Raw genomic sequence first — 18,955 nt, 5'->3', positions numbered from 1 at the left:
CCCTAAATAATATAGCATAGCAACTATTAGCATAGCATTGGCATTGTATGAAGTATTATAAATAACTTAGAGATGATGTACTCATTTTGTATAAAGGGCATCTGCAAATTTGGTATCTACTGGAGTTTCTGGAACCAATCCCCCATGGATACCAAAGGATGACTATAATGCAATTTATCCTCACAGATGGCCTCTAAGGTACATAATTTTATTATGCCTATATTAAAGCCAAGAAAATGAGGTCTAATTTGAGTAACTTGCTCAAATTCACACAATGCCTATGTGGCAGAACCAAAATTTGACCTCATGCTAATTATTATATGCTATATATTATATACATGCTATATATTATATATTATATATATATACACACACACACATATATATAATCTTAATGGTTTAGGTTTTCCTGGATAAAATATTTGATTAAAAGTCAAGAAAAGGGATATGCTTATTACTTTCAATAATTTTTGAATTACTTGCTTTATGCAACTGAAAATCAAAAAATAAAAACTTTCCTACCAAATATATTTTTTTAAAGAGCAAAAAAAGTAAGCAATGCTTTGTCTTAAATTACAATAAAGTTCAAAGACTCAGATCAAAATTTTCTCCAAAAGTCTGGAAGAAACACGTTCTGAGAGATTTACTGTGGATTTACCTCATTTGGTAAACGTCTTAATCCGGAGGAAATTTATTATTTTAGAAGATTTTTCACTAGAAGAAAAGACTTAATCCTTCTATACTATGTGTTGCCTCTAATGATTTTAAACATGAGTCATAATGATTGACTTACTAAGTGAATATTTCACATACTTGTTCCTAAGTTACACAATGAGATAATATACACATGTTAGAATGATCTTTCTGACCAGTATTTATTAAGACATAAAAAGCCTTTTACTATAGTATTAAGTTAAAAACAATGCAAGATTGTATATGTGGTAAAAATATATATTTGGGAATATATATTCAAAGGAAATAGGCTACAAGAAAATGTTACAATCATTTTAATAAAACAGTGGTCTTTGTGGGATGTCATTTTTGGTTCTTCATTTTTCTTTGTGTTCTTGTGTATTTCTAATTTTGTAGAATAGAAATACGTATAATTGCAATTAAAGAAAGTAAAAAATTGTTAATGTTAGAAGTATATGTGAACAAGAAAGTCATTAGCAAGCAATTCAAGTTCTGTTTCTATGCGCAACTCTTTGAAGAAACATTTTACCATCTAGTTAAGAAAATTCTCTTTGAACCACACACCAGATGTAAGTTTACCTTTATGAGACCTTTCAGAATTTTATAGACAGCCACTAATCCAGAATAATAAAGAAAATCAGACATTCTTTCTCAGGGGGGAGGGGCTTTTTTTTTTTCTTTAATTTAGAAGAAATAAAATGGGCTTTGGACTTCATTTGAATCCTGGCTCAAATACTTCAGCAAATTAGTTAATCTCTCTGAGCCTTGGTTTTCCCACAAGTAAAAAGAAGTTGCTGTTAGAATTAAATTCAATAATATAAGTCAAGTGGCTAGCTCAGGAGACGGCAGCCCCAGTCGACATCTGACCGCAACTGCAAGGCTAGTTTCCTGTCCCTTGTCGGCCCTTAAGCCTGGTACAGCATCCATAATTAGCAAGAAAACACAAGTGAATTTCAAATAGGAACCATGTTTTGGATTCACCTCAAGAACTAGTGGCTCCAAATTGAGGGATAGAGAAAATCATGTGCTATTTTCCAGTCAGCATTATCTTTATTGTTCTCATCATATAAAATGATTCTAGTTCTTAATGAGCATATAACTTTCTGAAGGAGAATGAAAAATGATATTACTTGATTTAAAACACATTTCTCATAAAAGAGCTCATTAAATTTACTCACCTTGCTTATTTTCTGTCTTTCTGTCTGATTCTTCTTCTCTATGCCTGACTTTCCTTCTTTCTATATTGCTTTCTCTCAGTAGTGTGGACATATGGACAGCGCAATAGTTACTTGTTAAACACCCAAGATGCTAAGCATTTCCTTATAACTGGGTAATATATTAGGTACAACTTGATCCATAATGTTAAAATGTTACTACGTTAAGAAATATATCCAAGAAAACTTTCTTCTATTTGGCATAAGGGATTGATTATCAGAATGGACTATGAGTGTCCTGAGATGTCTATAACAGGTAGTTTTTTACTTGCAAACATTTACAATCTCGGCTTCATCTCCTGACATTCAAATTTTCCTTAGCAGCATTTGGATACTTCATAACTTAGTTGTTTTAACCAGGTATTGCACATCATACAGTCCTTGTCTAGTATGCGTGTCAGAACAGTAGAATTAATCAAGCATCACTGAGACTTTATCATAAGAATGAGCTTTATGAGCATTCACTATTCTTATATTGTTCTTGGCAACTCCTCTCTTCACCTTACTATCTCCCACTTCTTTTCCAGGCTTTAGAGTAAATAACCCCTCTTCTGGGAGGCTTTTCTGAACACTTTCCACTGCTACTGTTCCTGCAACTCACTGTCTTGGATGAAGTTGGGTCTCTCTATATTCTCTCTACACTAGATTTTTACTTTATACCATTATCACAATAGTGTCTCCACTTAGGGTCTGTCTATCTGAATAAGCTGCACCTCCCTTGAGATACCCACCTTGTTTCATCTTTATACCTCAGATCCTCCCATGGTATCTGACCAAGGAAGCTGTTTAATAAATAATTATTGGATAAATTAATTAATGAAACTTTCACTTGGTGCTAGTCAAGACATTAGGATCTACGCTTTCAGCTCTAGGTAGAAGAGCCTGAATCTCAATGCTCCATTTAAAATCAAACTGTATTCATTGTATGTTTCAGTAAACATGCAATAAATGTCAAAGGACACTTTTCAGCTTCTGGTAAATATCAACACTAAAGTAAGCAAAGTTTGGCTGCTGTTCACACAGACATGTGTGTTACCCAAGAATACTTAGAACTGCAAAATTGGCAGCAGACAGATGCTTTTCAAATCCAGAGATTTGTAAGCTACTACTTTGCACGTATTTTTTTTTTTAGAGTTTACTGTGAGAATTGATGGAATGTTCAAGCATAATAGGCCCTATTTCTGATAGTTATCAGAAAACTCATATCCAATGAAGATAGAGCACATTGTAAGACATTGGCAAAATTAAAATCAGAAGAATTTTTCAGTGTGCTTAAAAAAAATATAAAACAGAAATTCCTCTAGTGAATCTGGGTCAGATCCTCAAAGTAGCCCTAAATCACATAACAATAAACAAGCCCAGATAGCCACAAGATCAAGTTTTATGGAGCACAGTGAGTTTTGTGAGTTGATAAAATGCCCACTGTGGGGTGGCCTCTAGTTTTATACATTAATAATGGGGTAATTCAGGTTACTCTACTTACCTTCTAAAGTCAAGACAAACAGCTTCATTCTGGGACAGGAACCAGGCATGGAGTCCAGTGGGCAGCTTCAAATCTTACCATGTGATAAAAAAGAAATGACAAGAACACAAAAGTGGAAAGAAAACCTTCAAACTCTCCGTAGTGCAGACACCCAGCAATTAATAAAAAGCAACACCAAAGATTTTGAGATGATACTACAGGCTTTTTCCTAACTTAGTTCAACAAATAATTATAGACTTTATGTCAGGGCACTGAACATTGTTCTAGTGAATAAGACAGGCATGTCTTTGCTGAGTTTGCAAAGCATCTTCTGAAATACAAAATAGCAGCATTAGTTTCTCAGGAGTAGTTGTAAATGTTCTTTACCCTTTTATCATTAGTGAAATGCTGTAAATGACGTGTCATGTGTACCAGTCACTCAGTAAGCCCTCCTAAGATTTGAATTAGACTCCATAGTCACAAATTACTATAACACAAGTGGCAAGTTAGACCCAAATGATAAAGATTAGGGAATTCAGAAAGGACGATGCTCAGGTTGTTGCAGTGCAAGGTTCTTGTATCACAGGTTGGACTTAAGCAGAGCATAAAATAATACAGACTTAAAAAAAAAAAAACAGGGAATGCAGATGTTTTCTAATGAGCCGTCAGTAAGTGGGTTGGACTGAAGCAGAGAAGACCAGCAAGGATGCAAGGAAAGATGGAATCAGAAAGGTAGGCCGGCTCCTCAAAGGCCCAGTGCTATGTATCAAGTGGAAAAGAAAGTTGGAGAAATCCTTGCATTAAAAAGAGTAATCTGGGGCTGGGGTTGTGGCTCAATGGCAGAGTACTTGCCTTGCATGTGTGAGGCACTGGGTTCAATCCTCAGCACCACATAAATAAAAAAATAAATAAATAAAGATGTACTTAAAAAAAAAAAAGTAATCTGGTAGTGAATGGCTCCTAAAATCTGGTTTGAGAATGAGGCCAGCCAGCTTCATCAGAATCGCCTGGAGCATTGTGAATCCTGCACTTCCCAGGTCCCTTGTTTTCTAGAAATTTCAATTCTACAAGCCTAAGAGAGTATTTATGTATATATATATATATATGTATGTAATACACATATATATTTATAAAATATATTTTAACTGGTACTTAGAGTGATCTCCTACATGATTCTGAGACATGGCCAGATTTGGGAAGCAAGGATAAAGAAAATGAAGTGAAGCCTCTTGAATTATTGGTTTGGGGAAAGTGATGAGGGCCAGGCCCAGGGAGTTTGGATTGGCCTGACCTGAAAGGTAGACAGGTCACTCAGTTAAGTCAAAACTATAAGGTCTAATTGACATCTGGAAATGTTTGTGGGAACTTTTGACCCCTAAAAGTATATTGCTCTTATGCCATATGAACTAGTTGACCCCTGAAAGTACATTATTCTTACGTTGCTGCACTCCATGTTTAGAATAAAAAGGGTATTGTGCCTGGACTCTAAATGCATCTCAAAAATACATCTGTACATCTTGGCTCCATCTGTTCTCTGCTACACCCATCCCATAAAGAGAAGGCAAGTTCCTCGAAGGCAGAGAACTTGTTCCCTGCTGCATTCCAGCCCCTATAATGATGTTAGCACTAGCTAAGCAAGTTTTGTTTTTTAAGAATGAATAAAAACAGCCTTTTGGATCCCTGAAAAAAAAAAAGACATCCGTGGAGCTTTTCAAATCTTGTCTAAAACATCCTGCCAGGTGAAAACTGGGAAGATTCAGCTGTGCCCACCAAGGAATCCAATTGTTTTTATATACTGTAAAAGTTTCCAAGGTAAGAGGAGATCTGGGAGAAACTTCTTTAAAGCAAATGATGAGACAAGGAACAGAGGCCAGCAAGGGTAGCAAAATCCTTAGAGCAATCTAATTTCAGCCTGATGCTCAAGCATTTGCCATCTGCCAACATCATGCCTTGGGGCTACAGGGGGTGACCTAATGTCTACAAGAGCATTTCCAGATCATTTCCAAAATTCCTTCTCTTTCCACTTAAGAGTTCTAGAAATCTGTAGAGACCATCTCTAAATGCCCAAAGTTTAGTATTTAGGAGTTGGTAGAATTTAAATCTTTATTTTTCTGAAAGTGGACAAGACTTCAAAGGCTATATTAATCAATTATTACTTCTTAAGTTTGGGTTTTAAAAATCGCCTTTTAACTTGGCATAATCAGTTGACCATTAAGTAATCTGACTAGTTTCTTCATTAATACCCTTTAAGTACATCAATCTGACTTTAAAAGAGGAAAACTGAGGCCCAGAGATGTAATGCCCTGGGGTCACCTGGTTTGTTTTAGGGCATCACTGAAATTAAGCTCTTTACATTGAAGAGTAAACTCTACTATACGAGGCTGCCTCTCAAAACAAACAAAAAGAAAAAAACTCAAGATTTAATGTATGTTAAGCCTCATACTTTTTATCACATAGGAATTTTTCCTTCTATCACCAAGAAGAGACTGTACAATGAGAAACTAGGTTTAGATTTTTGTAGGTAAAAGTCTTAATTTTAAATAATTCCATTTTACCATAAGAGAAATTAAATTGATTGATACAAGAATCAAGCATAAAACACAAAAATAAATTAGATTTAGTTTTTCCAGTACAAGTTTCTAATAGAGAGTCCCTAGGAAGCAGGGAAACCATCTCCCCCTGCAGGTAGAAGTATTTTTATTACTGGAATTTTTTAGAATCACTGGAGCATGATGACAATAAAAAAGCAGAACAACCTGTTTTACTCTTGCCTTTAAATTCTCTCGGTGATGCACTCCTGACTTGAGGACAGCAGCTATGCCACTGCTCTTGGTAGGGTCCTTCAGAGGGCCATGATGGGAGAAGTGCTTAGATATACTACAATGACACAAATTAGTGCCATAAATACGTCAGTAGGGATGGAATAATATTTGAGAAACAGGAAATATTTAAGATCTTAGGGTACAAAATGGGTAGCAATTAACTAAGAGCAGTTCAGAATATGTCTTGGTGACATGATCAGGTGAGAGAGCTCTAATATGGCACAGGAAAATCCCAGAGACCAAGTGAAAAATCATTCTGGAAGCTACTCTTCAACTTCCTGAAACCAAAGGAATTGTCCTTCAGTTTCTCCATTAGGATCAGACCCTGGTTTGCTTGCAGCATCCATTAATTGATGAGTAAATTATTAATCAATAGATTATCGTAAAAATTAGGCAGTGCATGTAAATATTACAAAATAATCAATGAAACTGAAAAATGACTCAAAAATATGGCATGGAGGAAGTTCCCCTACTCGCCTCACCCAGCCTCTTCCACTCCTAACTGTGCCATTCAGAATACAAATCTGTATCATCCATTCTTTCCAAGATCCATCCTATGTGTAGAGAAAACATTTAAGACTCCAGAGTTGGGGGGCATCCTTTGACCTGGATTAATAGATAAGTTTCTTTTCTTATTCCAAGCTCAGCTTCTAACCCTCATCTGAGGAAAACAATGATCTTCACAAATAGGGAATTGGTTTGGAGCAATATATTCCTCCGTATTATAGTCAAGGATTCCACTGTCATATCCAGGATATTTGGGGCAATGCTAAGTACTGTATCTCCCTCTCTCAGAGAGTCACCATGTGCGTCAGTCACATCATAGGCTTTAAGAAATTATATGTTAAAAAAAAAACATGTTTAACTTTGCTTTACCAGGTGTTTTTATAAAATCAATAGAGTACAAAACTCTTTTGCCTATTAGTATCAATATATCTGGGAACCAGCACTCTATATTCATAACAAAGTGGGTCAAGGAATTTACCTGCCTATTCTAAGTATCTTCTGAAAGAAAACAATCCTATGCAGTAGCAAGTACTTGTATATGGTTATATGAATAAAAAAATTATTTCAATTATAGAAGTCTAAAACAAAAACTAAGCTAAATGATGGTCAAACTTGGAAGTAGAAAGCCTTTGTTGCATTATGTGTTCATGTATATGCTAAATTTAATAGAACGATGGATGTTATAACATTTGCTTGATTCAACTTGTATGTACTTCACATGCATGTGGTTATGAGAAGCCTTTGAGCATTCAGTTGCTCACCTCAAAATTTTCCCCCTAAGAATCCTCTTTCTTTTTCTGGTTATGAACTATTAAAAGATTAAAAGTGGGTTTTACTTTAATTCTCAATTTAAGTCAATGACAGTTTTCCATTGGTTGGATTTGGAGTACCTCCACTTTGCAAATAAAGACACACATTGTTTCAAATGTATGCGAACATTTAATAATGTTTTAAAGTTTTAAAAATTCATGGACATAAATTTAATTAGTATGCAGTTTAACACATTTCTAACCACCTGTTATTCTGACACTACATTTAGTATATGTTATATCCAAGGCCAATTAGGCCCCTTCATATGAGAAGGGCGTGGGAAGTGATAGATTACTGTTGCCATGTAAGAGGAAAACAACCTATTCATTACTAGCAATTTACAGCCTATTTTTTCTGGCACTTATAATTTTTTTGTCAAATTCATTCTTTTGCCCTTTATAACAGCCTTCTTTAGTGGACTTTCTCTCGTTGGGGGCTGTTAGTTACAGGATGACCTAAAATAGATGTCATTAGCTGATAAGGAATTCATCTCCTTTCAGGACTTAGAAAAATTACCAGATAATGATTTGAGACAGAGTTTTTAAATATCCTAACCATATATCTCAATTCCATATAAACTTAAGTGATTAATTTTCTGTGATGGTATATCATCCTGAGCTATCAAACATAATGTTCACAGAGTACATAAATCATGGTTTACAGTATTCTCATAAGTATGATGGATAGTGAACATTTTAAGAATCAATAAACTGGCAAAAATGTATCTAGGATTAGAAATATGGGAGATGACACATGACTCACTCGTTCTTATGTGTTATTTAAATTTCAGTAGTCTTTTAATTATAAATACCATTCTGGGCTTCTATTTAAGGTTTTTTAATCCACTTGTTTTTTATCATTATGGAGTCATAGAAAATAGATTCAAACAGGGAAGCTATTTCTGCACTTTAATGTGATGTCAACTTGCAAATAACAGGTGTAGTATGATTTATCCAGAGAAAACAATATTTTAGGTAGAACAGTATAAAATGATACATAGCGCTTCCTGGGAGAAAACCAAGATTGAAAGATTAAAGGTAAAGTCTGGTAACACGGAATGGATCAAGATTTTGCTAAGCAGAACAGAGATGTTATAACAATGAAAGGTTTCCTCTCAAACTTCTCAACTGTAATGATACTTTCTGCTTTTTACTCTTCAGCCTAATTCACACATTCTACTGTTACCTTATGAATAACTCATTGATTCTTTTGGATTGACTTTTATGACTTTTTGATTTGGTTTCACCTCTTTTTTTTCTTATATACTTTAGTCCCACTTTTATTCTTCCTGTTGGGACCTAGGAATTACACATTTCAATTTCAGAAGGACTTCAGACTCTCCGCTTACCCCTCTTTCCACGATGAGTAAATTGCTTGCATTGTGCAATGGCTGCTCCTTCCCTGTAGCACATTTTGCAAAGGCAGAATTTTGAGCGGCAGTCCTTTAATCTGACGTGTGCTGGAATGGAGCTTCTAAAAATGCAGTGTTGGGAAAGAGGATCTCAAGGTAAGTACAGGATCATATTGTTTGCTTTCCCACACCCCCAGACAGCACTGGGGAAATGCAGAATTATCTGAGGATGAGCATTGAGACAAAAGGTGAGAAATAGCCTGGCTCATATTCATAACATGTGTAGCTCCTGAGTCCCCAAGCACCAGGCTGATCTGGCCAGCAGGCAAGGTGGGAAACAACAGTGCTGTATGTCCACAGATAGCTCGCATCTTGATTCTTTATCTGGTATCCAAGAACTGGCCCTGAGACAGGGTGCTTCATCTTAGGAAACAGGCTCTGGGAAATTTAACAGAATTTGAAATATTACTTTCCTGAGTTTAGCATTTAATTGGTTTCCTTTCAGAGTTTTAACCAAAAGATGCTTCAGTTTATTCAGCAGCAGAGAGCACAGTGCTTGAGAAAGAATCCTATGATATCCTGAATGCAGGATTCATTTATAAAAACATCCTTTTGGGGTACAAGATTAGTATTAGATAAGCCAGTGAAAAAACACTATAACACTAGCTTTTCATTTCTTTATTCCATAGTCACATATCCTGAGTTTATCACATAATAGGCAATTGCTTTACACTGAACACGGAAGAAAAGCTTAAGACACCATCCCTCCTCTCAAGGAACCCAGAATCTGGGAGGAAAGTAGACCCCCCCCAAAAAAAATACTTTGGAATACAAGTAATAAGTGCAGAGACTCCAAAAAAAAAAGGAACTGTCAATGTTCAAGGTCCAACTATTCTGCCAGAAAACATGAATTTAAACTGAGTGCTAATGAATGAGTATAAGTTTTCCAGGAGAAAAGGAAACTTGTTTCAAGAACGAAAAAAAAAAAAAGTGCAGGTGCACAAACCTGCAAGAACCTAGAAGTCCTAGGAGTAGTTGAAGAAAAGGTCCCTGAAACCATCATGGGGAATGTTTGAGGATTAAAATACCAGCAAGAAATATAAGGGAAGGGCAGGAAGAGGGCAGATGAAATGCTCCCTACATTAAACATAGTTTGACCATTGCTAGCTCTTTGGTGGAAGTTCTCCCCTACTCCTCCTGGTGGTGATGCGAAGACGCCCTACTTCCAGCCTCAGTGGTGGACAAGGAAGCCAGGCCTCTGCTGTCAGAGTGCTCCAGACACCTGAACCATGGAATAGGCTCAAGGGCAGATGAATGGCCCACCCTGGGACAATCAGAATCCCCCTAAGGGTTATCAACAGGCCCAGTTTCATGCACATGACCTGTTGATTTCAACGTTCCTGTCCTTAGAATGGTCCTGGGCTTGGTTTAAAACTCTGCTGCTGCCATTTTTTTTTTAATGTTTAATAACTTCATCTTTGAAGTAGTGTTTTGTAAGTGAAGTCCAATCAGACAAAGAGGCAAGCACATGGGCAGAGGGAAGGCCCACTCCACTACAATTCAGCATTTGTGATGCACCTTGCATACAGCATCCCGAGAGATCAACTTTTTTTTTAATTTGTTATATATGACAGCAGAATGCACTACAATTCTACAATACAATGCACTACAAAAATTGTGCACATATAGAACACAATTTTTCAAGTCACTGGTTGTACACAAAGTATTTTCACACCATTCATGTCTTCATACACATACTTAGCGTAATGATGTCCATCACATTCCACCATCTTTTCTACACCCATGCCCCCTCTCTACCTCTCTCTCCCCTTTGCCCTATCTAGAGTTCATCTAATCCTCCCATGCCCCCACCAACCACATTATGAATCAGCATCCTTAAATCAGAGAAAACATTTGTCATTTGGTTTTGGGAGATTGGCTAACTTTACTTAGCATTATCTTCTCCAACTCCATCCATTTACCTGCAAATGCCATAATTTTATTCTCTTTTAATGCTGAATAATATTCCATTGTGTATATATAGCAAACTTCCTTTATCCATTCATCTACTGAAGGGCATCTAGGTTGGTTCCACAGTTTAGCTATTGTGAATTGTGCTGCTATAATCATTGATGTGGCTGTGTCCCTGTAGTATGCTGTTTTTAAGTCCTTTGGGAGTGGGATAGCTGGGTCAAATGGTGGTTCCATTCCCAGTTTCCCAAGGAATCTCCATACTGCTTTCCATATTGAGATCCACTTTTTGTGGCAGTTCCACAAGGCTCAGAGTAAGTAGAAATTGAGTGTGTTCCATCAAAAACTGAATAAATGGTTTATTATGGTTAGAACTTGATTCTAACACAGAATGAAGGCAATAATGTTTTTAAAAATAAGACCAAATAACTTTATCATATTCTTTCTTATTCATGTTACTTCCTTATATTAAACAAACTTGTCAAAAATGGTGACATGGAAGAAAAGGGAAAAATAGGGCAACCCAGTTGCTTTTCCAGTCAGTTCTTCCTTACTCACCAGCAAGCTAATTGAGTGAACTAAGAAGTAAAGTGGAACCAGGGGTCATGATGCACACCTGTACTTCCATGACTCAGAGGCTGAGGTAGGAGGATCACAAAGTGGAGGCCAGCCTCAGCAATGCAGATACTCAGCAACTTAGCAGACCTTGCCTTAAAATTAAAGAAGTCTGGGAGTGTAGCTCAATGGTACAATGCCTCTGAGTTCAATCCCCAATACCAAAAGAGGAAAAGAAGTAAAATGTGAACAGTCAACTTAAATTTGTGCACTGTTTCCACTCTTCTAATAAGAATAGAATATGTGTGCATATATAAAGCAAAAATTATGTGATTTTAGTGATTCTGTGTATAAATTAAATGTTCTCATACTCACATGGAAAAACTGGCATTGCACAACATAAAAAGGAATGGTAAGACATGGCTATCAGGAAGGTTGCTTTATTTCCTGGTAGGACCCTAAGTTAGGAAGACAATATGAGCAGGCTGCATGTGATCATCCTCCCCTGGCCAGGTGGAGGAACTCATTTGTATAGTAAGAGAGTCTGAAGCCAAAGTAAAGAGAAACAGCTGAGAACAACAGAACACGGAGAACTGCCATCACCGTTTGAGCTCCTGAGTGTGGCCAGACCCAAAATTAACTGTGCACCTGTTCCTCCTTGTTACAAAAGCCAACAAATTCTTTTTTCCTTTTCTCCTTCTTTTGGGGAGGAGGAAGGTTGAAATAATTGGAGTAGGATTCCTGTCACTTGTTATCAGAGTATGACTAAGACAACCTTGGATGTTAAGTATATCCTTACTAATCAGGGAGTTCCTAAGAGGCTTCAGAGACCAAGAAGAAAAGTGATCTGGATTTTAGTTAGTTTTTATAATTTTAAACTCTCAAATGTTTATTTTATGTTTTAAAAATTTATAAAATATATAAATAATATTTGGGAAGAAAAGAAGACCAATAAAATATGTGTGTACTTCCCACTCATTTTAAAAATATTTACCAGTTTAAAAAATACACACACACAAACACACAGACACATACTAGTCCCTTGAATGGCCCCATAAGGCCTTCCCAAATTCCATCCCTGCCTATCCCCACCCACTCACCCCAAGGTAACCACTCTCCCAACTTTTGGGATTGCCCTTTACTGAACTTCCATATAATTTTGTACCTCTTTTCTAGTGGACAGTGGAAGTGGACTTGGAGAAGGGCAGTTTTGAAGCTAGGAGGCTTGCTGGGAAAACAGTGTAAGTTCTAGTTTAGACGACCATCATTTGTGTAGCCACCACATCACGTTTAGGCAAATAAAATTTTGGCAACAGATCAATCTGTCAAGTGGCCTTTATTTTCCCACAGTCCCAGGAGCTCATGCTTTCCATTCAAACCAGAACTTGTTCCCAACACAGGAATAAAAAAAAAAAAAAGGCAAAAGCAGAAAAAGCATTTTTGCCTTTTTATTTAATAATCATGAGCAACTTTTACTCAATAAGAGCAAGAATAAAAAGCTTCACCACAACGTGACCCAGGGACTAACACACAGAAATGAGTTTGGGGCTGGAGTAGGGGCCACAAAAGACAGTGGGTTTGTGAGCTGCCTCAGCATCGACAGTCAAAAGGGATTAGAAAAGAAGAGCCGGAGGAATAAAGGAGAAAGGAGCCAGGAATTAATTCCATGTCTGGTGCTACCTTATCCTCCCTGACATGTAAAAGAGCTACATGACCCAGAATGTGTTGCCTCTGACTTCAGCTATGACTGTCTTTCTCCATCCATCAAACTAATTTTAAATGAATCACAGGAACAAAAAAAAAAAAAAAAGGAATATTTGGCCCAGAGCAATTAATCTCTAATTATAAAACTTTGCGCAGTATGGCACTTAGTTGGAGATATGTAGGAGTTCCTAGTGTATAAACGGAACCTTCTGTTCACATCTTCACATTCTTCCTGGCTCATAAAATAAAAACTTCTTCTCTATCAGAAACATTGCCTAGACACTGTAAGAATCAGGACCTTATTCACTGGCTCCTCAAAGGAGAAGCAGTTCCATGTTGAGCTGAGGACCTAACGTCCATTGCCCACTTTTCCCTGGTGAGTGCATCAGTGGGTTCATGACTGCTCTACCTGAGCGGCCTCACATGTGGATTCTCTGAGCCCAGTAGCTTGGGCCAAGTCTTCAGGAAGATGGCTAGGGAAATATCACTCTGAAGCTCAATCCATTTCTCATGAAGGTTCCACCAGTTAAACATATGGAGGAGAATAGGAAGTCCATTTTAATGGAACATCAAAGCACATTCTCTAGTACTATCCATACTAAAATTTCCTGTGTATATTTCTGTATTCTATTCTGCATGTCTGTTTCTTATATCCATTTCTCAGTTGATTCAGAACTCAGAGGGCAACTGGAATGAACAAATTAGCCCCTTCAAGTCCCAAGAGCCAACATCCCCCAAATTATATCATTTAATTACCATTTGTGAGATTGTCTTATAAGTCATAGAAAGATTTCCCACCTTGAAGAAAATTAAGTGATCCAGTTATATATGTAACATAATTCTGAGAAGTAAAAAAGAGAAATGTAAACTTTTTCTATGAAAATCAATCTCCTCCTTAAATTCATAAAGTTCTCCATAAAACTATATTTTTCATCCTCCTGTTTTTCTATAAGGCTTAGCCTTCTCAAATACACTCAGGATTTGTAATGCTCTCCAGACTTCATGTAACAATCTCCAAATACTTAAATCAGCAAAACAAATTTACCCTTGAGCAACCCAGGAGCTGCCAGCATCAATTAAAAATAAGTGATGTAAAACAAATTGATGGAGGATAATTTCAATGCAACATCATTTCAGCTCATATAATGCCTTCCATCTCTAAAAATAAGCAGACCTGAATAACGACAAAAAAAATTTCCCTAAGAAACAAACAAACATTTGTTCCATTCAATAAAAACAAATTGCTTTTATGTTATCTGAAAGGGTTCAGTCAAACACAAATATTGGCATTGAAACACAACATTTGAATATTTTGGCAGAAGTGCTTTTAAACCATTCCTTTACATGATTTAATGAAAATGGTACTCCCATTGAAAAAATAATGGAACAGAAACTTTGCAACATACAACCAAATGAAAGTCAAGCTTTATTATGCTACTAATGGCTCTTATGGGACTTATTCCTTAATGCCCTTGAAATTAAATATTTGAAAAAGACTGGTTTTAAAATAATGTAAGATGACTCTAAGAGCTACAAAATATAATTTTCTACTTTTAAAACCATCATTTCCAAATAAATGAGGAAAAGCTCTTTCTAAATAAGTCATCAGAAATCCTTAAGTACTCATTACTCTTCAGGGCCAGTTCTCCCCACCTTCCCACTCCTACGTTTAAATTTTCTTTTCATTAGTTCCCATTATGGTTGTTCTAAATCTCCCTATTGCTCAGATCCCAGTGCCACTTTTTCTACCTACTTCCATTGTGATAACCTTTGTTTATTGAATCTAACGGGCTCTGATCTTTTCTCCTCTCCTCCCCCAAAAATCTGTCTTTATGCATTTTCTTTTACTTCACCACGTTGTGTCCTTTCTATCCCAGATTAACTTTGAGAAGCTTTTCTTTTATTCCATCTTCCCGCTGCCTGTCACTCCTCTCCTGCAAAGGTTGATCGAGGCTTCTCTTTTGTCTTTCCCTGACAAATCACAAGACATTTGGATCAATGAAAGTCCCGAATTTGTGTCTCTTCAGAAGCCAAGGAGACCATGTGAATGAGGGAAGTGGGCTGGGTTTACAGGGTAACTACTGGGGTTGGAGCTATGCTGTGAACGGAGAGAAAGCACATCATTCCTGGAGAAAATAACATAGTGTTGCCAAGAGGGAATGAAAGGTGGGGCGTGGAGACATATTCCTATAATCCCAGAGGCTTGGGAGGCTGAGGAATGAGGATCCTGAGTTCAAAGCCAGCCTCAGCAACTTAGCAAGGCCCTAAGCAACTCAACAAGACCCTTTCACTAAATAAAAAATAAAAATAAAAAGGGATAAGTGCCCCTGAGTTCAATCCCTGGTACCAAAAGAAAAGATGGAATGAAGTTCCTGTGTCACCAGATCTCCTAGTTTTTCAAGAGAAATCAAATCTTATGTTTTAAATGAACCTCCCAAATTTAAAATGTTTAAAATCAATTTTTTAAAATATTTGAACAATATTTGGGACAATAATGTGTATGTCAATCAAAGCACATCTGGAAGACTAGGGCATGTATTGCATCTGTCTGTTCCTGCTACCTCCATGTGTTCAGTGCCCTATTCCTTACTTGTTTTGCACCCACAAAACTTTTGATGATTTCCCGTCAGACCACTGTACTGAAACCCAATGCCACACCCTCTGACTTCTTAATCTTTACCAATCCTAACTTGCCACAGCAATTGACATCAGTGTCTGACACTAATGGCCTACTCACTCTCCGAGCAGTCCCCTCTCTTGGTTTCCATGACATGATATTGACATGGTCCCCCAACTGCCAAGCGCAGAGCCAGCCCAACAATTCTAAAGAAGAAGCGGTTGTGGAGCAGCAGAGCCACCTACTGGGCAGCTGGAGCACAAGCTGCAAGCGCTTTCAACAAAGCACAGGCCAGGGCCCTGAGGATCCCACCATGCCACTGTGGGCTGAAGTGTGAAGGGGCACAGTGGGGCCAGCATTGAGTAGAGCCAGGGAACACCAATCTGTGCTCCAGCAGCAGCCCAGGGAGGATTCCCACTGCAGAAACCATCTCTACACAGCAACACGTCTCTGAACCCAAGTATCTGCCATCCCATGACCTCAATCTCCTGCTTCTCCAAGAGTACCAAAAACACAAGTGGAGCAGACCTATATGGGATTGCGGGCCTAACTGATAGGTTAGGAATTTTCCAAACACTAATTAGTAGAAATTTGGATCAATAGCATTGGTACTTTTCCAAACCCTGATTAGCATAAGTTTGGACCAGTAGCATTAGTACTCTTCCAAAACTTAATTATCATAAGTTTGGACCAATAGTGTTGACCCGAGTGTTATATAAACCCCTAGACGAGCACATTCAAGCTGCAACCCCTGTCGGGTCCCCTCTCGCCCTGCAGGAGTTCTGTTGCTAATCACACTTGAACAAATTACACTCACTCATCCAGTCTGTGGATTTCATTATTCAAATTCACCAGACAAGAACCCAGAAAGAAAAAATTTGGTAGTGAGCTTATGAAGTCTGCTACAACACTGGAGGGCATAGCCCACCATTAAGAGCCTCAACACATTTCTTGGCTGCAGAACACAGACCCTCACAGGCCAGCAGAAATGGAGAAACTCTGGTTTCAGTATTTTCCTTGTTCCCTTCTTTCCTCTCTCACTTCTTTCTCAGCTATTCTTCCTCTTTATCTATACACCCATTCCCTTCTATACTACCTTGGTGACACAGCCTTTCACGTGTGGGAAGTTCACATGGAGAGGATACCTGGACAAAAAACTCCACATAGGCAGCTTTCCCAAGGACATTGTTTAAGATAAGCATCAACTGAACTCTGCATGCAAAAAGGGAAAATTGGCAGGGTTTCTGATCTTTGGATGCACTTTATAAAACAGTAGAAGAGAAGTGGAGGTACTTAATTGGTCTGGGTTAGAGTCTGACCTTGGGATTTTTCAAAAACCTCCCAGGTAATTCTAATGTGTACCCAAGTTAAGCACCACCACTGTACATGGTAATAAGTAAGTGGATGACTACTCAAGATTGGTGAGTTCTACCTAATGCAAACTGATACTTTAAGATTCTTCCAGACAAGTGCAACTCCACTTATTTATTGTAGAGTTTCTGAGTTTTACAAAGAGCCCTATATCAATGTATTAGGTAGGAGCATGGGGAAGGGATAGAAAAGGCAGAAAAGTAACCACTCCCAGACTTTCAGACCACCTAACACTCCCACTGAAGCCCATACTATGAGGGGAAACCCGGCCATGTTGTGTTTAAAGGGAGGAACCTAGAGAACCACAAGGGGAACTCAAGACCCTGAAAGAAAAGGTCTCAATCTTGGCCATGCACAGTAGCCTGAGGAACAGACCTAAAGTTAACTTTTTGCTAGTTAACATCATTAGCATTGTGGCTTGCTCCCCCTCCATGCATTTTGGGCAGTCAGAGAGAAAAATTTATTCATGCACAGTAGAAAAGAAGTAATATCAGATTTAACCGTCACTTGAGGTGTCAATCAACCCCAATTCCACCCAAGGAGGAAGGGGGAGAACTAGCATAACCCAATAAAAGTGAGCTCCACTGTGTAGAGAGGGCCTTGAGCTACTTTGCAGCTTCACCCACTCTGCTCTCCCAGGGTGTACTTTTGCTCTCAATAAAACTTTGCTTTGCTTGCAAACCACTCATGTCTCAATTATTTGTTCAAAACACTAAGAACCTGAACCTAGAACCCCTGTCCAGGTGCCTAATAAATGCACACAGGAAGAAAAGGCATGGCTAAGCCAACATAGGTTGTTGTACGTCCTCTCTCTGAGTGTATTTCGTATAATCTGAACAAACTCTCTGTAAAAGGAAAGTGTTTCTTCCTTTGCAAAACATGTAGAACCTTCTATTACACCAAAGTTTTTATTTTGGCTTCCAAATGGAAAACTTCCAAATCTGTTTTCTGTTTCTCCAACTCTGCATACTTTCCTTCTGCATTTCCAGATACCTGTTGGACACTGCCGCTTCTCTTCTCCCTACTTCTCAAATCTTTTCTTCTTCAGTTTCCATTATGGTGTTCCCATTCTCCCACATATTGGAGTATGAAATCTTGATACAGTCCTAATAGCCCTTCTAACTTCTCCTTTATAGCTAATGCTGATTCTTACTCAGATTTTTTCCCATCGAATTATACCTCATTCCAACTACCACCTTCCAACAACTGCAGACAAAGTAACTTGGCCTCAGTAATCTCCTGCTTCCAGCCTCTTCCTCAATCAGTTTATTGTGCTTTATGTTGCATTTCTTCCCTACAAACCTTTCTTGTAACCCTACAGGAATAACTGAGCAACCTCTATCACAGATCTGTTGAGCTACATCCCTATATCACTCAGTCGCTTGAGTGAGGACCCAGGGATATGCTGAGCTTCTCCAAAACAGTTTCTTGCACATGGTGATCCAGAATCTACTGCATAGGTAGGCAGGCAGGGAGGCACTAGGAGGCTATAAAATCCCTACAGAATACAAAAGTGAGAGTTCAGCTCACGTCCTCATCCACAAATGTAGATTAAGCAGCAGCCATGGTCACCATGAAACTTTAAGAGACCCGTGTCTCTACATTGGGAACAGCAGGTCTCTGGTTTTAGTTACTTCCAAATAGATATGTTTCTGGATCTTTTGCCATTGAAGAATTGTTTATTCTCTTATCAAGTCTGTTGGTACCTTTGTATATTCTGCATCAGCTTCCTAATGTGACAGCCCCACAGATCTCCAACACCCAATAACTAAGATCCATGCTTCTGGGCTGGCCTTCCAGGCCCTTCCCAGTCTGCTGCACCAGTCCTTCTGGCCTCATCCCCCCACATCTGTGTTCCTACCCCCGGCTCTGGTCCCA

At 38.1% G+C, this 18,955-nt stretch overlaps 1 pseudogene; it reads left to right on the top strand.

Annotated features, from left to right (window-relative positions):
- LOC113183367 (succinate--CoA ligase [ADP/GDP-forming] subunit alpha, mitochondrial pseudogene) overlaps positions 1-16,043 on the top strand; it is an 81,493-nt pseudogene extending 65,450 nt beyond the window's left edge.
- The last annotated feature ends 2,912 nt before the right edge of the window (positions 16,044-18,955 follow it).

The sequence above is a fragment of the Urocitellus parryii genome, chromosome 8 (assembly GCF_045843805.1).
Source record: "Urocitellus parryii isolate mUroPar1 chromosome 8, mUroPar1.hap1, whole genome shotgun sequence".
NCBI lineage: Eukaryota > Metazoa > Chordata > Mammalia > Rodentia > Sciuridae > Urocitellus > Urocitellus parryii.
Note: the sequence above shows the minus strand (reverse complement) of the source record. Positions and strands in the feature narration are given on the sequence as shown.